Consider the following 20,171-nt stretch of genomic DNA (forward strand, 5'->3'; position numbering starts at 1 on the left):
AAGCAGACCAGCAGCAGTGTTGCTGACAGCAACGTGACTTTCAGCGAGCATAAAAAGAGGTAAGATTGTTTTTTTTTACTAGTAAAATGTGAAAACTGTTATACAAGCTACCAATTTCTGGTTGCTATGCGCAAAGTTTTTTAGGCTTCAATGACCTCAATATATAATTATAATTAATGATATGCACACATATATTTCGCGAAAAAAAATGTTATACAATCTGTTATACAAATCATAAAATTGGAAAGTTTCTGGCTTTTGTGCAACTTTAGTGATTATAATGCCTCTGGTAGAATTAAAAAACCGCAGAAAAACTGTTATACTACGTTATAACGTAGAATGGAACTCTTTGCGTAGAAAGTTTTAGTAATTTATGCATCTAAAATAGTCGATATTAGTTTTTAAGAAGCGAGATTAGCCGAAGGAACTGTTATACAAACTGTTATACTGATTATATAACTAGATACCTTATGAATTTAGGAACATTTATAAAGCATGCATTTAAGCATCTTTCAAAATTTCAAAATTTATAGAAACTGTTATACTTATCATATATGTAAGTGAAAGTTTTGGGCATTTATGCATCTTTATGAGTTTCTAATAAGCAAAAAAATTAAAAGCGAGCAAATTTGTTTATAAAAACTGTTATAAAGACTCGCTTTAATATCATACGATAGATTGAAGATGAGGATTCTTGAATACATGATTTTTATGTTTTCGTTAAAAACCTTTGGAGGAAGCAAGTACAAATTAATCGAGGCAATTCTTATAAAAACTGTTATATACACCCCAAAAGACAATATCTTAAGTTTAACAGAACCAAGAGCAACAGATTGAACTGCTGTAAAATCTGTTATACATATCGTTTAAGTGAAAGCTTTAGTCAATTATGCATCTATCCTGCTAAGTGATTGTAAGCAACAAAAATAAACAAGCTAATCTAAAAAACTGTTATACAAACTCTTATACACAGAATATAAGTGAAATTTTACTGCATTTATGCATCTTCCGTTGCCCATAGGATTAAATGAGTCGAAAAATGGGAAACAAAAAAATCTTTACACAAACTTTAAAACTGTTATACACATCATACAATGTAATATAACACTAGGAAATGAATGAAAATGCATGCATCCGTGCATCTTTTGTGTTTGCTATGATTCTTTCAAACGTGAAAAAGGCAGCTTAATCGAAACAGCTCTTATAAACACTGTTATACACATCGTGATATGGAATATAGCACTTATAAATAGAATTTTTTAAGCATCTGTGAGGCTATAGTGGTCGTCAAAGTTTTTTTTTTTGAGAGGCAAAAACAACATTTTATTTGTAGATACTGTTAACACATCCTTAGAATGGAAATTTAAGACATATACGCATAGTTTTGGGCATTATAGGTTTTTTCAGTAGCAAAAGGCCACAGATGGAGCAAAAAATCTCAAATTGTTACACAAACAGTCATAAAATGCAATATAAGTGATTGTTCCTTAGCTGAAAATAATAATACATTTAGAACATTTGTGCTTCTGCCGTAGTTTTTCGCAAAGAAAATTAACGCTCAACCGACAAAACTGTTATACAAGTCGCTAAATGCAATATCGCACATACCAGTGAACGATTGCAGGCATTTGTTGCACTTCCGTGTTCGACGGAATGAATAATTCGTAGATTAACTGAAAAAAACTGTTTTACAAAATGTTATGCAAGTCAATAAATGCAAAAGAAAGCATATCAGTGAATGATTTCAGGCATTTTGTGCGCATTCGTGTTCGTCGAAACTTATTACAACTGAAAATTTTTTGAAAAAAACTGTTATACAAATCTTAGCACTTAATAAAAATACTATTAGAAAAACTGTTATACAAAGTGTTATACATACATATCAGGCGCTATTTGTATGTGTTTTCGTGTTTATTGTAAGTTTTTTGACACTCAATATAATACTTCAAAGTGAGTAGTTTGCAACATTTCTGCATCTGTTGTAACTCTTTCGCATAGATATGTTATTTATGGGTACTTTCGTGCTTTAAGGTACGAAACTTAGTAGCCTGGTACACACTTGGTCTGTGTCTTTACAGAGAGGGAGAGAGGCATCAGTTTGAAAATCTTGGACATATCCTATCATACTCGCTTATAGCGCCCAAAAGCAGTATTCATTCCTCAGCTGTAGTAGCAGTCAAGGCATCGCTCAAAATAAATTTTTAATTCCACTTCCAACAGTTCTTTGCTTCAGCAAACTTCGTTTATTTACACGTTGCTTTTATGGACACAGTGTCTATTAGAACGTTAACAAAAAAAAAAGTAAAGAAAACTATAAAACACAACTGTCAACTAAATACAATGTAAAGGAAAAAATAACAATGCTGATCGCCTCAAGCATACTAACGGCAAATTTAAACAAAGCGTACAAGTGGGTGAGGACGTGAGCGCGTGAGTCTGTGTGAGCGCCGGTGAGTTAATGATTTGCCGAATGAGTACCTTACAAGACTTTTTTATACTCATAGTACTGCAACGCTTTCAATATGAGCGCAACTGTCAGCGCGTCGCTTTACCGCTTTGATGACTGCGCTCTGACATTTGTTGAATGGTGACGTTTGGCTGTAAATTGTTTTCCATTTGGTTGTTATTTATTAACGGTTTTTGTTATTTTTTCCACAGGCTTTTTTTTGCATATTTTGTGCTGTTTTGTGATGTTGTGCAAGCATGCTAAATGCCACGCTGATAGACAACAACGAAAATGAAACTGACAGCAGACGGCCAAGCGAGATAGCATTAAATGAAATGTAACAAGCAGAGCGCAAAGTAAAGTGGAAGATCAATGTTTGAAATTTGTTGAGAATAAAAAAGAAAAACCAAAATATGTATATTAAAAATTAAAATCATTAAGTAAAATATTCAAGAAATTTCAAAGAAAAATATGTACATTTGTATGTATGCATGTCAGCCAGATTGCATTCGAATGAAAATTGTGCCAAAAAAGTGGCGCTAGATGATGAATGTCAGAAAAATGCCAGATTGCCCAGATAGGCGACAAAGTGCACTTCTTTCTTTCTCCTCTCTCCCCTCTCTATATTTACTTGTAGCGGTAAGTGCGTTTCCTTTTGGCGTCTTATTTACATACATAATTAGCTTACGGCTGGGGGCGGTGGTGGCCTTTTTCTCTTCATGAACGTGGATGGTGTACTAGCTTGAGAGCTCTGGCCTAAGGTACGAATATTATAAAAGCGCGAAGAGTTGGGGGTACCAGAGCGAGGGTGTTTTTAAGTTTTTAAATTTCCTGGTTGTATTTTAAATTTTGTTGCTCTTCTATATAAAAATTTAAAAAAAGGAAAACAAATTCTTAATTTTTGGAACGTAATTAGAAGGAACATTTTACAAGCAATTTAAATAAAAAATTAAAACTTAGTTTTTTCCTTTTTTATTTTTATGATACAAGAATCTATTAAAATATCTTGAAACCGTTTTTTTTTTATTCAAATAAATATAATTTCTCAAGGACTTTGAAAATGGGATAAGAAAAATTATAAAAAAGAAAATGTATGAGTTGAAAAAATTAAGTGTCTATTTCTACAAATTTTGTTCTAATGAAAATTGAAAAAATTTTTTCAAAAATTTTTTTTTTACGTAAGTAAACTTTTAGAAAAACAAGTTTTAAAAAAAAAATTAAAGAAAAAATTTTAAATTATCTTGTAGTCTTTTTTATTTTTTTATGATTCATTGAAACATCAAAAATACTAAAGAGTAAAATTATTTAATTAATAAAAATTTAGTTTTAGTAGGTTTGTAACAAATCGGGAATTCAAAATTATAAAAAGTTCAAATTTTATATCGCGTTTTATTTTGTAGAAAAAATCTTGGCTTCTCATTTTCCCCCTCTTGCTGTTTGTGCGAAGAGGGCAATACATGGCAACATTCTTTGGTAGAAAAATCCATGCTAGTTTAAAAATTGTTTTTGCAAATTTTGTTGTCATTTTTTAGTTTTATTTATCTTCTGAATACAATTTTGTTGCAACATAATTTCTAAAATAATCGTTTAGTTTTTAATTTTTACTAGGGTTTTAGAAAACTAATCGGACAAAAGTCACGATTTACAAAAGTTCTAAATTTAAATCTTATTTTTAAATATTTTTTAATTTTTTATGATTTAAGAAAATTTTTTAACTTATATACAACGTAAATTTTATTACGCTACGGATTAAAAATATGAGGAAGGAAAAATTATGATTAAAAAAACAACTTAAAAATTGTGAGCAAAAAAATGAAAATTTTTTAAAAATGTTGACATTTTTTACAAATCTTTGTTATAAATTTTGTAAAAAAATGTTTATAAGCATAATAGTTTAAATAAAAACTTCGTATATATTTGTACTCCATTATTGTAAAATTTAAAAAATGTATGCTTTTAATTTACATAAATTTCGTTTCGTCAAGTTGTTTTTTTTAATAGAAATGGCACTTAGAAAGAAATTAAAATTTATTTGTTTTCTTATTCTTTCTTGTATCTTGCTTCTCTTTCGCATAAAATTTCATCTTGCCATACATATTTTCCAAAAATAACTGCTTCATCATTGTTTTATTAAGATTTGCTAAAAATTTTAAATAGATTTTTTTTTATTTTTTAGTCTTTAATGTTTTTATGATTAATATAGAATTTAAAAATTATTTAAAAGTGAAATTACTTTTTTATTTAAATTATATTTTACCGGGATTTTAAGGATAAAGAAATAATTCTAAAAAAATGTAATTCATTGGTTAAATAATTTAATTTTCCTACAATTTTCGTATTTTCTTAAATTTAGACTTTTTTGCATAAAATTATGTTATTTTTTTTTTACTTTTGATACATTTTTAGAAAAAACCATTTTGAGAGTTATGATTAAAAAAATATTTAAATTTATTTATTTCTATATTTTATTTATGAAATCTCTATTTATTTATAAAATTCTGGAAAGTAAACTTTTGCAATTTACATAAGTTCTATTTCGCCGCTATTATTTATAGGAGTTATATTTAAGTCTTAAAACTTAGTGGCCTTACTAAAAAAAAATAAATAAAATAGGATTAAAAAGTCTTTTAAAGAGACATTTTCGAAAAAATTTCCTATTTACAAAGCATTTGAAATCTATTTTGTTTTTTATGAATTTGGATGCAAATTTCTTTACTATTACTTTTCAGTTAAGTTCAATTATCAAATTTAGTTGTTTAATGCGAATGTCGATGTTGAAGGATCTAAATTTATTCGAGCTTAAGTTTTTATACATATGAGCTTTTAGCTGTTTATATAAAAAATGTCCGAGAGCGCTCTGAAGTTTTCATCACAAGCTTAAAATAGTTTTAGGCCGGGATGTGTTTTGGTTAATATTTATATTAGTGACGTTCAGAGAGAGCTCTTGCTAAGTGTGCGTCCATATAACGATCTTTTGCTCTGTGTTGTGCGTCTATATCAGTGATGCCCAAAACAGCGCCAGCGGGCGGAACTCTTGAAAGCTCTATGTAGATTTTATATGCACGCGCACAGAGTAAAAGCTCTCTCTGAGCATCACTGGTCTATATAACATTGATAGAAAGCGTTACAAAGCATCTCCCGCAGTATACCTTGCGAAAGTTTAAAATGACTCGACATGCAACGAAGTTAGCCACCGGAATTTTTAGTTTAAACTGATGAGGGGCACCGCCTTGCCCGCGGGCAAGACACTTTTAAGCTTTCTATAAATTTTGTATAGTCGCGTGCCCATCACTGTTTTAAGCACACCGTAATAGTTTCCGAGAGTTTTAGGCCTTCATAGTAATTTTCAACGGATCAGTTTCCAAAATTTAAAGCTTTAAATATCTATGAGAGGTTTTTGTTTTTTATCACGCAGACAATTTTTAAAAGTATAAAAAGTTTTTGAAGATTCCATTTAAATTTAAAATGCACTCAGTTAAGTCGCAAAGCAAACTATTTTTTACAAATTTCTCCTGCAAGGGGCTTTAGAAGAGCCTCCATTTTGTCGTTTTTTCCAACTCACCATTTCAACAAATTTACACAAAAGGCCAAGCAAAATCGAAAAAAGGCGGTCAATATAAACACATAACAAGAGCAAACTTTTGTTGACAAAATTACTAGCAAAAAAACAAAGCTCTCCAACTTTGCATATCATTTTCAGGCTGTGTGTTTTTTATCCCACAACGCTGTAGTTTTCTCTTACGTTTATCACTGTTTTTTTCGCCTGACATTGACAGTTTGAGTGCCTTCGTTGAGTTTCACGCGCGTATTATTAATTTATTTTCCCTTTTATTGTGACTTTGTGCTTGTTACTGACGGTCCTTTTTTTTATTGGCGTTTTAGTTTTTCACTCTGTGGCAGCAATAAATTAAAGTTTATGCCATTTAATCATTATTTGCAATAACGCCTTTTATGGCCACTGGCAACAGTTTCCACACATTTTTCCTTTAAATATATCGACTAACACACAGCCCTTCTGAAATCAATTTTTTTTTACTAAATTTCAGGGGGAGGTAATAAATTTAATTTTTTCGCTGCCTTAAATAGCCAGTAGCTGGTTTGTGTTGGTTGGATGAAGAAAGTTTTAAGGGAATTTTTTTGTATTGTTTTATAGCAATTTTTTGCTGCTTTTGTGGTCCATGTTATCATTTGCTGTCGAATTTTGGTTTTTGTGTTTGTGCTTTTTTCACCCAGTACCCGCCTATCGAATAATTTATCGTATGTAAAATGATATATTGTATGTGGTATTATGTCAGGGACATTGTGTTGACGGATGTACATGCATACGCACATATGTGACGTTTCCTCGAAAAAATAAAAATAAAATAAAAATAAGAAGAAGAGAAAAAGCAAACAAGAATGTTAAATACCTACCAGTATTGTTAACGGATTATGCCGAAAAAAGTTTTATTGTAGTGGTCAGAGGAGCAGCATATTTTTAGGGATTAACGTGTCATGTACTTGCGTGAAAGTACTGCTAAGTAGATTTTTATAAAATATGTTTCAATATAATTTCACGCTTAAGAAACATGTATTGTTTTCAAATATCTATTTAAGCTCTTTTAAAAGATTTACTGAGGTTTTATAGACGTTGTTAAATTTATTAAGCTTCTGCGCTTTACTAAAAGCTTTAAAGCTTTAATGGTGATCGGAGGCGAATGCTTTCAAGGTATCCCTAAAAATGTAATTGCATTTACATTTTACGGCGCATTTGTGCTTTGAAAAAAAAAAACGTAGAAGCTTTTAAAGCTGTTTTTCAGATATTCTGTTATTTAAAAAGTACCTCTACATTGCGCTTGAGCTTTTACGATCACTCGACAGAGCATCAAAGCTTTCAGAGTCTTTCTTACATACTTTACTTATTTAGCTGAGAAAAAGGTCATTCGGAGGGGCTCTGAGCTTTCCGTTTAACATACACTCTTCCTTGTACCAGTGATTTGAAAGTCATTTTGCCAAGCTTTGAGTGGTGAGCTTCTTCTAGTATTTCCTATCAGTAAATTGTAAGTTCAGGTTTACTGTGGTTTTAATAAAAGGGGTAAAATAAAATTAAAATCTTATATACATACAAACAAGCGTTTTACATGCTTTTTTCTCATTAAATAGGTATTTCGAGCCGGGGTTGAAACCTTCAACCTTCGCTTTGTTAAAGTATTACTGTCTAATTTAAACTTGGAGAAACTTTATATTTGTATGAAAGCTTTCAGCTACATATGTTGACATGAAAATAAAATTGCGTAGTATTTATGACACTTCAATTACATCTTTCCATTAACTTGATTTGCTTAAGCTGTCGCAAAAATTTTAAGAGCTTTCACTCCTAAATCGAATTCTAATAAAAATTTAACTTTCATTAGAATTGTTTTGCATACTTATTTAAAGCTGCGAATATTCTAAGGCATTGAAAAACGTTTGGCCTAACGCTTTGTTAATAAATTATTGAACACAAGCTTGCAAGAATTTAATATTTATGTACATGAAGGCTTTGAGACTGAAATGTTGCCGAAAAAAAATCTTCTGTTCTTCAAATTTGCATTATTTAAGCTTACACAGAGAGTTTGGAGAGCTTTCATTACAAACCAAATTACAATTTAAGCTTCATAAATAATAAATGCTAGCAGGAAAAAAGGGTTCTTCTGACGTTTATGTGTAAATTGTAATTTCACATTGCCATGATTTAAGCTTTCATAAAGAAGGTGAAGAGCTTTTAATCACAATTTAAGTTTGAAATCTGCATAACTTAAGATTTCATAATACGAATAGCTTTCAATCAAAATGTAAGCTTTTGTAACAAACGAAACCAATTAGATTTTTTTTAAATAGTACAGAAATCCAATTTCAGTGGAAAAATAATTTTCAGAAGTTCTTTCGAAACATATTTTTCAACTGTAAAATTTATAAATCTTTAATTTTTGAGCGAAAGCTTTGACATTTTTAATTACAGATGCAAGAGCTTTCACCTAAAAAGTTAACTCTTTATCGTAACAAAATATTTTCTTATAAACAAATAGTCTATTCTTCGCGGCCATAAATCACCTGCCACTTGTAGTAATTTTCGACCATTATATCCCCCTCATTATTAACTCATCGCTGGGTTTATCTCTTAATTTAGTACAATTTGGGACTCTTCTCTTATATAGCCCACTATACAGACATAACTCTCCGCATTATAGAAAAGGTGCTGGGAAACTTTTTCTTTTACCTTCTTCTCCCCACTAATCACCACCTGCAACCAATTCACAAATGGTTAAATTTAAATCCATTAGCATCATGATTTATGGTATCAAGCGGCCTCTATGCGAATTGGTGAGCTATAAAGGGGATGGATGATAAGACGGCGATATGAGCAGGTCAAGCAGACGTTTTAATGAGAATGGGCAGTTCATTTTATCTCTACAGAAGGCAATAGTGTCGCTTACAAGCAATACAAATTGCTTTGCTTTGGCGGCAGACACATATCAATTGCCCACTATGTACTTCAAGTTAAGGGAGTGTCCTTTTTCCCATGAATGTTTTGCATATTTATGTGCCATTTAGCAAATTAGTTTTATTGTCACACACAGTGAAATAATCATTCGTAGGAAAATTCCCCAGAACTTTATAAAATACAGCTCTAACTAGCTCTTCAGGCGTTTACTTGCCTACACACGCAGGCAAATCTGAAATTAATTTTCACTTACGTGCGAACACATACGCATATATACACATGCCATATCTGGAATCCTGCCAATGTTGTTAAAAGGGTTAACGTAATTTTTTCATAATTTTTGGGTCTATTATTCTGGCTAAGCTTATCATACGCGAACTTATTTATGCTTAAGTTTATCTAATATGTATTATTTTCACTACTACTACTGTACCTTTTGCAAGGGATTGGCCGGGAGGGGTTATGTATGTATGTATGTAATATGATTGCGGAGTTTAGCTTGCTTTTGAGCTATTTTCGTCGCAAAGTGATAGCTTTGTTATTATTTTCAATTTATTTTACATGTCCTTTCACTTGTTGGGGATGGGCTGGGAACTTCGGCTTCATAAAAAAATCAAAGGCGCGCACATTTTTATTCAAATAGGCCGATTCAGCTGCCCGCCTTCGACTAGCTAAATCTATGTCGCCTCGGGCACAAGGCAAGAAATCTCAAAGGCCTGACTCTTCTTGCTGTCAGACTTAAAAGAAATGAAGCAATCTTAATGCAGATCAAAAGTGAGAGAGACCAAAATATGTCGAGTGTTGAGGCAAGTAGACTGTATGGCGGCAGTGGTTGAAGTATATACCTGTGATTAGTTTTAGACTACTTTTGATCAGATGGCCTTCACGTCAGTTCAGCGAGCGCTGAGCGAAAACCAGCAGATTCGCAGACGAAAGGCTTTTGTCGCTCGCCCGGCGGTCGGTCAATGGCCTTTTTAGGTTAACTAAGCCGCAACTACTATTTTCCACTACTTTCTGCTAAGCTGTACAGTCTTTGCTTCGCTGAGGTTCAAACATATTTAGTCGGTCTTCTAAGACTATCTTGGGGAACTCTCTGGCAACGCCAGTCAACTCCTGCCAAACCTCAATGTTGTTATAGGTTTCACAAATGCCAACTCTATAATAGTCCAACCCCATCCCGCAGCGGGAGCAACTATCTTAACCTCACCAAAATTTAATTATGTGATTATTTCTAATTATATGATTATTTTTAATTTTTTTTTGCAAATAGACAGGCCTGTGTTTGTCAGGCAAATTTTAATAAAGTAGTTATAAATAACTGAAACCAAATTAGTAATATAAAATGGTTAAATAAACAATTGTGGATTATTACTTAAGGCCTCCTGAAGAGAAACAAAGTTTTCGTATCAAGAAATCCAAATTTTCAAGAATTCTATACCCTTTCTACGAAAATTTGTTCTTCTGTCCATATAAAATACATTGAAAACTTTGAGCGCTTTGAGCGACTTCTAAATATTTTTTGATTAAAAAAAAAAAACAGGGTTATAATTTTTTTGGTAAAGAACAATCCTAGGTGGTGAGAGCAATAAAATTCCGACTTAACATTGTTTTGGACCACCCTAATATACTTACATATGTACATATATGGGTTTGCTTGTAGCATGAACCAAATTTGTATAAGAAACTAGCAGACCCGGCGAACTTCGTCACGTCCAAAATTAATTTTTTGTAGCTTGGTGATCTTCAGAAGGCACATTTCCATTTATGTTCGTGAAGAAGTTCTTGAAATTCTCCAATGATCTGGCGTTTCATAACACGGTTAATGGAACAATGAAATAAATTCCCTGGCGGCAACAATGATCCAGCTCGATGGTGAATCTGTCGTTGAAACTGTATGGTATAGTTGGTGGCAATTTCAAAATGGGTGGGTGTCATTGGTCAACAGAAATCTAATATATGTACCTACATACATAGACTTATTTGGCCAATTGGAACTCGCGGGAGTTCGACATTCGGATCATAAATAAGATTTGTAGTAATAACTCGTTTTGAATATTTAAGATAAATCACCATGTGAACGCTTGTTTGAGTCACTGTATGTGCATATACATAAATACTTAATTTTATGAAGTCATATCCACTGCACTTGAACCTAAAGTCCGAAGCAATAATTCATAAATTTTTATTGCCTTTTGTGGTAGTTTTATAAATAAATATATGTATTTATTTGCGGTTTTACTTATACGCACATATGTACATAATATGTGTTCCATTAAGTACAAAAGTATGTATGTATGCATACATCACCACTTTATCTAATATTGAATGCGTCATAAAAATCCAACAAAGCCAAGTGAGCAATAAGGGCGAAGGGTGAGCAGATTTTTTCATATGACGCTAGCAATGTGTTGTTGTTTTAGTTATTTATGTATGTATTTGCATTCTGTGGAGACGGCAAGTGGAGCGGAGCGTTTATTAGGGAACGTGTGCATGGAACAACTACATACTACAAATTTGCCAACACAAAAATGAATATCGAATTACTTATTATTTGCCGCCAGCTGACGCCCTGATGTGGAGTAGTAATGGGTACATAGCAGCGACGGTATGTATGTACATACATAGTTGAAACAATAAGAGAGCAACAACAATAGAAATAATAACAACAATAAGTATAATATTGTAGGTACTTTAGACCATATTTTGTTCTTCCTCATTCCCATCTTGCTGACGCCAAGGCTACACAAAGGTGCAAGTAAACAAACCCATTTGCGAGTTAATGGTCGTAGATACAGCTGAAGCTTAGATACAGGAGCTACTTACTGCCAATGCTTTCATTGACAATCTCTAAGCAACATTGCGCTTGTTGCTGCTCGTACCCTTTTTGTTGTTCGCACTTCTCTGTGAACGTTTTTCACGCGTCTCAGATGCACAAACATAAATACGAGTACTGCAAGTACATAAATGGCAAATGGCTGGCATTGAATTATTTGCAGTTAGCGGCGACATCGACAATGGCCGAGCTTGAATTACAAAGTGGCATGCGAAACGAAGACAAAAATAATAGAAATTGATAAAAGCACATAGCAAATATCGGGCTTAAACAAATAGTGGAGTGTAGGTAGGGTCAGCACAACTTCCGCCTTCAAGCTATGGCGATGGCGACGAGCTGGTGGTGCAGCTGCTGGGCTTACAGTCTATTATATTCCTAACATTTTTTTAGACTTTTTTAATCTATACACATATGTAATGTTTACACTTTTTGCAGATAAAAATTCTCGGAATTGTCGCTGGCAAATTTTATTTACGTTAACTTTATTTTGCGTTGAGAAGGTTTTTTTTTTATTGTGCAATGCTTGCAATGGTTTTAAAGCAATGTTGATACATACTAAAAAAAATCGGACTTTTTTATTTAAAATAAAATTTTTTTTAAATAAAGTTTTACTTTTTCAAGCACACAATTCTGTTTTTAAATACGAAAACACAAATTCTGTCTATTAAAAATGATTAGGTTGTCTATTGCAAACTTTTATAGTTTTCGAAATTCGAGGAATAATTTCAGAAAAAAATTATAAAATTCGGGCTGATTTTTCGCTTGAAGTTTAAAAAAAAAACTTTACAATAATTAAAACATTTTGAAAAAAGCAATAAATTCTTTTTTTTTTTTGCAAATTATGTTAAAATCTTGAGGTTTTAAATTTTTTTTTCTTCATTTCATGGTATGTTTATTCTTTATTTAAATTGTTTGCTTGTTTTGATGTTATTTTTTAATTATGGTGAAGCCTTGAAATTTTAGACTTTGCTAAATTTAGTCGTTTTTTCATTTCGCGTTTTTTTGTTGCAAAACTTTAAAAAAAAAATTCGAAAACATTTACATTTCATGGTATGTTTATTTTGCATTTTTGTTTTTGGTAAAGGGTTAGTTTTTTTTACATACTGAATTTTTCGAATGTTTTGAAAATTATATTGCAGCCTTGAGATTTTGGAAACTTTTTATGTTATGGTGTGTATTTTAGTATTTTTGTTGTTGAAAAATGTATTAAAGACTAAATAAATGTAAATTTTTATAAGTTTTTTTCAGTATAGTACATAGTTTATGTAAATATATATATTTTTTAATTTCAACATACAATGAAATGCTAAAGAGTATTTTTAACTAGGCAAAATTCGCAAAATAATATAGCTATATTCGCTATTTAAATTCTTCGAAAAATTTACAAAGTTTAAAGTTTTAAAATTTATTTTCGAGGTATTTTGAAATATATTTTTATGTAAATTTGAAAATATTAGATATTACAACAGATGCAGAACTTTCATTTAAATTCGTAACGAACTATTCAAGTTATGACCTTGCAATGACATTAGCGCCTGTAGGTAGACTACCTTTTTTATTTGTTATGCCCTACCATTCAATAAATCACTTGGAGTGATGTTTTAGTAGTTCTCCTTTTATGTTTTAACACGTCTTTAATGTTTCACTTTTATTCCTGTGAAGCAGCAGCTGCAACAACAAAAAAAAAGTATGAAAAGCTTTGTTGATTTGCCATTTGTAATTAAATTGTAAATTAGTAAACTTTAGTAATGACGCAGCTTGTAAGTGGGTAGAAATGAGTTCATTAAGTGAGAAAAGTACTGCACAGCAAGATATTAGGGGCAGAAGGGGGCGAGAAAAGCAGCAAACAAAAACCGAAACGAGGGTGTGAAAATCATAAATAAAAGGCGCTTATGACAGCAACGGAACCATAGGGAGAGAAAGCCAAAGCCTGCGGGAGAAGGATAAATTGAAAAAAAGAGGAACGTCGGAAGGGTGAAAATTACCGCTTAACACCAAATATCTAGAAGGGTTTATGGAGAACAAATAACTACAATATATATGAACGAATGTAAATGTGCACCTGCTATTAGGGTTGTACATACGTGTAAGTATTTACATCTTCGTACATAAATACATACTTGCAATTGTGTGCGGGACAATGAATGATTAACATCCCCACAGCTGCTTGCGGATGGGTTCAATGTACTAAATACTCCTTGCAGTGCGGTCATGTAGAAAATTACCCTATCCCCAGCAGCAAAAAATATATACGCGAATGGGTTGATGTGTTTGTGTGCTCCATGAACGAAGGTATTGCGCATCCGCCTTCAACTGCTAACTTTATCTCACTTCGCTAGCATACATATTTGTACATACTTAGTGCCTTCGAGCGTAGCTTAATTGTGCGAAATTATGAGCGCTCGATTAGTTTCTATACTTTTATTTTGCGCTGGCTTGTATGCCTAAAGCTAGGCAATGATATCTGGCTAGCTTACCATGTGAATGTAATGTGTTTACATGTATGTAGTTAGTAATATACGTACATACTTATTAGAAGTTACAGGTAGAAATAAATGCTCTTTCCATCTTTGTTGGCCTGTGCTCATGGTCGGGCCTTTGACTCTTCTAAGTAGATACTTAAGTAATCGATAATGTATAATGTGAAGTGCAAGATACCTGTGCACATATACACATACGGACGTAAACACGCCCAGTGGGAATTAGGAGCACGTAATAATACCTTATTAGCAACTTACTTTTCACCTGGAAGTCATTACCGTTTCCCTGCCGATCGTCCCTTACTTTTACAAAGGCATGGCCGCCTTATGTAAGTAGGAATTTAGAATGTACATTTGGTATCAGACATACTTCTGAGCCGCTTTACAAAGTAAGTTACGTGTAATGCAGAGCAGTCGCTCGGAGTAGTTCGGTGCTTGGAAATAACTTCGGCTGCACGTTATTTTGCAACTGACAACGTAATGTGTCTTCGGAGGTGTTCATTTTGCCCTTTACTAGTAGATGACATTGGCCATGATGACAATTTTGGTACTAAAAACTGAAAGAAAACATGGCTTACCTCGCAAGGTGCTTACCTATTTTCCCAGTGGGCGAGTATCTTCCTTTGTATGTATGTGTGCAAAATCTGCCACTTGCATATGCAATGGGTAGTGGAAGTAGGAATGTATTCTTATAAGCTTATTAAACTTTTTTATATTTATAATTCCATTAATTTAAGGCAATTATTACGGACTATAGTAGATGAGGAAAATGCTGTATCAGGTGAAGTTGGGCGAAAATTTCAAAATTCGATATCCGAAAAATCAAAAAAAAAACTACCCTCTAGTGCATACTTCTTGGCATTTATGTAGACTAAAATAGGTTATTCTTTTGGTAGCATACTTTTAACTTTTTGTCGCTCAACGTGGGGTGTACGTAATGTGACCAACTGTTTCTTAGCTCAAAGAAGTATAGGTTAGGTTGGGTTAGGTTAAAGTGGTTTCCCCAAGCAAAGGACACACTTCCACAATTAAGAGATTGTGCTTTGTGATACCACGAAAAAACTCAACAGATATCCTTAATTTAGTCACCGAAACGCTGCGAGCCGATTACTATAATTCGAATGCGGGTCATTTCAATCCCTGAAAGCGCAGTGTTAGTTAAGAAGTGCAAGCCAAAATGCTTCCAGTCTACAGTCTAAACGACAGTCTAAAAGAAAGTCTGGAGATGATTCCACCTCATCTTCCTCTTAACAGCTGATACAAAAGGGATCAGTTCAAATTCGTAGTCTTACGCGATTGACATTTTTTTTTACCGATTTTGAGAGCACCATCACACCCTATAGCATTCAGTCTACCGCTTCCTTCATGATTTCCACCTGAAAGACACTGCAGATGTCCGGAAGCCTGAACGTAGCTTTGGTGGAATGTTTTTGACAGAAAAAACCTCCCGAAACCTCCAGGAGCTTCTGGGAGCCATTTCGGAGGCGCTGTAATCTATGTGTTCAGGCCGAGGTCAAAGCCCTCCAGAAGTCCAGAGTTTTATCACCCGGTTTCTCTGAGTCTAATAGCAGTTTCTGCTGTGACAATTTTGTCTGAAATATTCGCAGGCGCCGTGTTCAACATGACGTTAAGAGCCAGTGTAGGTATGGTTCCTAATGCTCCTCTAATTCCGATTAGGGCGATCCGCTGTAAACACTCCAGTTGTTATACAAGTATAACCTTCTCTAGTAAGTTACACCAGGCAAGGGCTTCGTGAAACAAGATAGACTTAAATCTGGCTTCATAGAGCTAATGAATTACTTTGGGCGAGAGACCTCGCCTCTTACCGATAGCTCCCCTATAGCAGTACAAGGCAACCGACGCCTTTCTTACATTTTCCTAAATGTTAGGCTTTCACGACAGCTTCCTATCCAGAATCAAGCCTAAGTACTTGAGCCGGCCACAGACGAACACCCCACTCGAGGGAAGGACCACCACGGGTATCTTGTACTGCCTGGTAAATAAGACAAGTTCTGTCTTGCTGGGATTTCAGGTTACCTTGAGCCAGATCAACTTTTCGCTTTTTCAAGATCCTCTAGAAGGTCCTTTATAACTGCAATCGAGAGGAGGGGAGAGAGGACACCACCTTGCGTAGTGCCCCTATTGACTCTGCTCTGAGTGCAAGCGCTCTCCCTTTCCGCCGCGACAGTTCTGTCACGAAGTAAGCTGTATATAAGCCTTATTAGGTTAATTTCAACCCCCTTATTTTGAATATATTCGACTATTGCCTCTGGAGTGACATTGTTGAAGGCCCCTCGATGTCGAGAAAGGCCCCTACTGCATAATCTTTATGCGTGAAAGCTTCCTCTAACCACTTTACCAATGTGTGGAGGGCGGTATTCACCGCTCTCTTCTTGCAATAAGCATACTGAGCTCTTGAAAGACAGCCACGAGGAATCGCGTTTCCTATGTACAGGTCTATCAGTCTCTCAAGCATTTTTAGCAAAAACGAAGACAGACTTATAGGCCTACAATCCCTAGGGGATACATGAGAGCATTTTCCGGCCTTCGGGATGAACGCAGCACTGACTATCCTCCAATCCTTGGGTATGTAGCCCGTCCTCGCGCATTTCGCATAAATAGGAGCCAACTAGTTGCACGTCACCTCCTTTACAGCTGCGCAGTTATGGTGCTATCAGTCTCCGGCGACTTGGATGGTTTGAACGAATTCATCGCCCATACTATGTGACGATCGTCCAGAAGATCGGAGTAGTACAGCACCAGAAGCACAAAATATTGCAAAGAAGTACGAAGTACTGCGAAGTCCGAAGTACAAGAGCTAAAAAAGAAGTACTGTACTTCCGAAAGAAGTACGGTTGGTCACCTTAGGTATACTATTTAATTATTTTAATTAAAAACTAATTTTTATCTACAGAAACATGCATAAAGCGTGTGCTTTTCACTCTCAGTGCAAGGAACATCGTCTGTGTCCTGAGTCTGAAACAATAAAAAAACTAGTAGCTTCGAATGAGGCTGCCTACAAATATGCAAAAAAAATTGCTGAAAGGTTGCATACTTTTGCGCGTTGGGTTAGGTTGTAATGGCTGTCTTCGTTCTAAAGAGCTTGATGTGATATCGTTTTGGCGTCACCTTCGAGCTTAGCCTAGCCTAACGTAAAAGGTAGGCAATATTTTCATATATATTTTAAATTTTCTGGCTTCTAAGCAATAAAACTTAAAATTTTTGATGAATAATTATTTTTTAAAACTTTTTACCTTTCTAATAATCTAAAAATATGGAATTTTCATTAAAAAAAAAAAAACAATTTAAAAAATAGTTAGTAAAGTAAATATCATACAAAATGAAGCTCTTGTAAAGTTGTTGAAGGTTTAGAAATCTTAATATGGAATTTCCGGAAAAATTAAAAAAAAAAATAAATTTTAAAAATAAAATTTTTTATTTTAAATTCGTGGTTGGGTAGATTGTTTTTTTAATTTCGTGAAAAATCGCAGCACATCAAATATAAAAATATGGGGTTTAGAATTTCGGTTATGAAATTCTATGTAGAAATTACGAAATATTTTTAGAAATAGCTATTGAAAAATTGTTATCTTTTTTTATATTTTAAGACTTCTAGAAGTAGAAACAATTAAATTTCTTTATGAGTTGAGAGTGCTCGAGAAGAATAGGGGAACTTTTGGACCCACATTCGCTCAGAAAATATTGCATACTTTCCGTAGCCATGTGACAATTGTCTACTCCTGATACTTTCATAACAAATTAACTGTTAAAAATTTACTAACATTTATTTATTTAAAATACTTAACTTACTAAAAGCTTTCTAACACAATTGTTTTATTGCTGCATATTTTTCGGTGAAGCAAAAAAAAAATTTGGTGCAGATATGTATGTATATTGTCCAATGCTTGAAGTTTGAAACTGCAGACCATGCTCATAGTTTACATTGTTGTAAACTTTCTACATCAGTTTGGCATACTTCTTGTCATTTAACAATTTAAAAGTTTTTTACAGGCTTTTAATAAAGCTAATTTTGTCTGCTAAAGTCACAACATGCATTTAGGTACATAACGGCAACTTAATGTACACTTATAAATTTTTTGTACTTCGTAAAATTATTGCATATATTTAGGCGCATGTTGTGCGTTTGAAAAGTATGCTTGCTTTTTGAGCAAACAGTGCAGCATACCTTTAGAACTAAAAATTCATTGCATATTTTTAGTTGTTTTAAAAGTGTTTACTCTTCTGTGTATTTGAAAAAAGTGGTTAGCTCAGGAAATTAATTTTTTTAAATAAATCGATATTTTTCAACACATGTTTAACATATGTACTATCAAGGGCCAGTTTTACGTCTGTCGAAAACCGCATGAAATATTTTTCATTATTTCTGTTGGTTGAAGTACTTGAGAACTGCAAACTGATTTAAGAAATTTTGATAGAAAAAAATTTCTTTCCCATTATGAATTTTTAGTTTTCTTGAGAGCTACAAGCAGCCCTTTAAAGTTCATAAACATGCGGTAAGCACGTTAGAATTTTCATTCAGGAGTTAACTAAAACCAAAGCATAATTTTAGTCGCTAAAAGAAATAAAAAGATCAGAATTTGATGCTGGAATTTAATATTTTTAAATATTTTGTTTGCCTATTTTGCTGCAGCGTGTTATTCGAACTTCCAAAATTCTCCTTTTCGTCGTGCCAAAATCGCATAGTTCCGCGTTTTGAGAACAAAAAGGCTAATTGATGGATGTAACGCCTTGAAATCATCTTAAGCACATTTTCGAAGTACATAGCATACTTTTAGGCGGAAGTGAGTTTTTATTTTTTTTAAGTAAAACTCAGCTAACAGACTATCCACCTTAAAGGATACACTCTTTAGCTACAACAACTGAAGTACATCAAATAATCTTAGCGAAGTAAAGTAACCTTCTTTCTTTACATTCCCACAGCGACCAAAATATGTGCCTGCGTTGTTAATCTTGCAGCTGCTAAGCACATTTGGCAGGACATTAACGTAATGACATTACCCTTGGGAGCCTACAGCTTGTAAGCAGCTACAATCAACATACATAGCTATAGTAACCCTGTAGGGAAACCGCGAACTAGTGAACCAAATTTTTAGTGACGTAATAGATCTTTATTGCCAAAAACGAACCAGATCTCCACCAGTTCAAAATCAACGAAATATGGTACTTTTATAGAGTATTTTATTTCACTTTTTTCATTAGAAAACTATATCTAAGGATCACGAATTTAAAATTGGTTCGGAACTATCGAAAAAGCGATGCAGCGGGGGGCAATTGACACTACTGGGTCTAAATATACTAGAAGCGCACCAGTTCGGAACTAAAGATTTTCCCCACAGGGAAGTGTGTAGCAAAACAACATTGAAAGATGAAAGATGGCTGATGACAACAACGAAAAAAAGGTGTGCAACTAGGCGCATATAAAGCTTAGGAACAGAAGGGCAAAGGAAATACGTCAGTGTTTAAGCGCCCTTCACACCGCTGTCGAGTGTGTGCGCTAGAGAATAAAAAGAAAAAACTATTAAATTGTCCGCCAAGTTGCTTTGAAGTTGAAGTGTGCCTAAAAGTAGACTTAAAATAATGTATGAGTAGGCTTTAGACTGATAGTAATCTGACAAAAAATAGCGTTTGCTTCTTTCTTTTTTCGCACTTTAACACGCTAAATGCTTTTGTTTGCCTCCTTAGGCAGCTATGACCGCTTAACTATACGTATTTTAAGCAGCTTTTAGGCGCCCGCTTTTCACATGTGAAACGTGCATTTACTATTTAATGAGCATTTAAATGGCATTTTTCTTTGGCCACGCACATTGCGTTCTCTTTCGTTTTTCTAAGTATGTACTTTTTTTGCGCCATTCATGGCACCTTAATTTTCTTAAAGCCTATTTACCATTGCGTGTAGCCGGCGTATCGATGCAGCTCTCTAATTTTTTT

The 20,171-nt window shown here is 33.6% G+C and overlaps 1 protein-coding gene across 1 annotated transcript in view; it reads left to right on the forward strand.

Moving 5' to 3' along the window:
• The window catches only part of LOC118748797 (1-phosphatidylinositol 4,5-bisphosphate phosphodiesterase), a gene marked incomplete at its 5' end in the record, with an annotated part of 178,199 nt that continues 158,028 nt past the window's right edge, over nucleotides 1–20,171 (forward strand). The window contains 1 exon segment of the mRNA XM_036483476.1: nucleotides 1–59.

This window comes from Rhagoletis pomonella, unplaced genomic scaffold (assembly GCF_013731165.1).
Source record: "Rhagoletis pomonella isolate Grant_MI unplaced genomic scaffold, Rhpom_1.0 Rhpom_scaffold_00013, whole genome shotgun sequence".
Taxonomy (NCBI): domain Eukaryota; kingdom Metazoa; phylum Arthropoda; class Insecta; order Diptera; family Tephritidae; genus Rhagoletis; species Rhagoletis pomonella.